At 63.7% G+C, this 2,371-nt stretch overlaps 1 non-coding gene across 1 annotated transcript; it reads right to left on the minus strand.

Moving 5' to 3' along the window:
• Positions 1-2,293: 2,293 nt before the first annotated feature.
• Positions 2,294-2,365, minus strand: TRNAH-GUG. The gene has a single exon. It is a non-coding gene; the product is annotated as a tRNA-His (tRNA).
• Between the last annotated feature and the right edge of the window lie 6 nt (positions 2,366-2,371).

Below are 2,371 nucleotides of genomic sequence, written 5' to 3' on the forward strand. Positions count from 1 at the left end.
TTGGTGAATACGGCACCTCTCCACTCCTCCTGCCCTCGGCAGCGGGGGGGCTGGTGCTGCCGACGCCGATGTGGCCAGGCGGACCCCAAACCTCTGGGAGACAGCAGGGCTGGGACAGGTGAGGACGGCAGCCCCTTGTGCCACATGCCACATAAAAAAGCTGCCCCATGCAGCAGACCCCTAACAGGCGCTCGGCCCCGGGGGGATGCAGCATCCCCCCCTGCATCCCCCCGGCGGGCGCTCAGCCCGGGACCCTGCAGCTCCTGGTCACTGCGGGCTCCGGGTCCCCGTGGGTGCCCCCTTGGTGCCAGCCCCAGCTGGGGGGAGCCCCCGCAGCCCCCAGCCTGCATGGGCAGAGCTCCAGGTGGCCCTGCCTGCACCAGGGACCAGGGAGCCGCGGGCACCGGGAGGCACCCAGGGGAAGACAGGGTGACCCGGGCCGGCAGCGCCTGGAGGGGCACAGGGCGGAAGGGGCCAGAGTGCAGGGGGGCGATCCCAGGTGCCCCGTCCCCAGGATGGGGGAGCTGGTCCCTCGCTGGGTCCCCCTCCGGCTATCCAGCCCCTGCCCACTGCTCAGCCCCCCTGGGGCACTAATAGGGAGCTGCTGGCAGGTCCCCAGGGACCCTGGGGCACAGTCCAGCCCCAGGGGGAAGAAGAGGGTGACATCTCAGCTTTGGGTGGGCTTTTTCAGCTGTTTTTGCAATGCATGGCCACAGTGCCTGCTCTGAAGGCATGTCTGTGCTGCGTTTCGGAAGGAGGGGTTTACAAATCTGTGTGAGGATGCAGAAATGGGCTCCACGTGCCCACGCAACCCTCACCTACTCCCTTGGGAGACTCCACCTCCCTGACAGCCAGTCTCCCGGTGCACCGAAGCCTCGCTCTGCCCAAGGAAAGCCTTACTAGCCCGGCAGGCAAGGGCTGAACAAACCGTGGAGGTGAGGAGGTCGGATCCAGGGTGTGGGGGCTCCCCATCCCATCTCAGGGGTCAGCATCACCCTTGGGCCGAGCTCGGTTGCACCAGATGAGCACGCAGGGCTCAGGGGAAGAAGGATCTGGGGATGCATCTCCATCATGCTCTCCTTGGAGGACAGAAACCGGGGGACACCCCGGGAGCACGAACAGGAGCGATAAGAAATCTCTGCTCACTCCGAGTCCTGCCCCGTCCTCTGCCTTTGTCAGGCTCTCTGCCCTGCAGCCCCTCGCTGGGCAGCCCCTCGCTTGGGGGGTGTCTACTTACCCCAGGGCTTATTATGGCATCATTTAACTTTTCTCCTTAAAAGTTTTCTCCGCTGCTCTTGGCTTTCAGCCTGGTATGTTGAGCCCAGTGGTGCTGCCTGCGCGGGGTCGGGGCTGTGGGCAGAGGAGATGTTCTCCCTGCTCCGGTCTGCCTCGAGGGCCATGTGCAGGGCTGTGTGCCCAGGGAAGGGCTGCGGGATGGATGGGGGAAATTAGGAGTTTTCTTATTTTTGAAATGTGTTAACAGAAAGTCAGCAGGACGGCATGGCCGTGTGTCCAGCTGGACCTTTCCCCCCGGACCCAACACTGCAGCCGAGTGGAAGAGCTGCTCCTTGTTGGGGAGGCCAGAGGAAAGCATTTGAGAAGGGGTGAATGGTGCTGAGACATGGCGCTGGAGCAGAACCCAAGTGCTCATGGGCTTGCTCCAGCCTTCCCAGCGTGCTCCAGCCTTCCCAGTGCGCTCCGGTGGGGCAATGGGCGAGTGCGCAGCAGTGCTGAGCAGAAGGATGCTGCGGGGGGAGCCCAAGCTCACCTGGAGCGTGGCCTTTTGATCATCTGGCTGCAAATCCTTCCTACCCAGCATCTTCTCTGGAGCTGAGCTCTGGGGCAGAAAGCTGCTGCCTCCCTCCCCCTCTCGCTCTGCGAGGAAGGGAGCAAGGCACGCAGGCATTCCAGGAAGGCTTTCCTTCCAGCTTGGCCAGGACGGGAATGAAGAGGTACAGCTGAGTGGGTTGGCTTCAGAAAAGTCATACCACTGAAGGGAAGATGTCTTCTTCCTCCCAGGGAAGAGCGAGTTGGGTTGGGTCTGCCTGGGGCTGGAGGGCACCGGTGGGTGGGCCGGGCTGGCAGGGTGGGTTCCCCGTGGAGCAGAGGGTCCCCGTCCCGCAGAACTGGGATGAAGGGCAAGAGAAAAGGAAGGGTGGCCTTCAGGAGCCGATCCGAGCTCGTGGCCCCCTCCTAGGGCACGGCGTCTCTGCAAACCAACCTCCTTGCCGCCGCCGCCTCCCTCGCGTCTTCAGCCCGGCCTTTCCGAGCGCCGGGCTGGTGGCAAAAGCGCTGCTGTGACTCGGATTCGAACCGAGGTTGCTGCGGCCACAACGCAGAGTACTGACCACTATACGATCACAGCAGAAGC

Source organism: Aptenodytes forsteri, unplaced genomic scaffold (genome assembly GCF_000699145.1).
Source record: "Aptenodytes forsteri isolate BGI_AS27 unplaced genomic scaffold, ASM69914v1 Scaffold14, whole genome shotgun sequence".
Lineage (NCBI taxonomy): Eukaryota > Metazoa > Chordata > Aves > Sphenisciformes > Spheniscidae > Aptenodytes > Aptenodytes forsteri.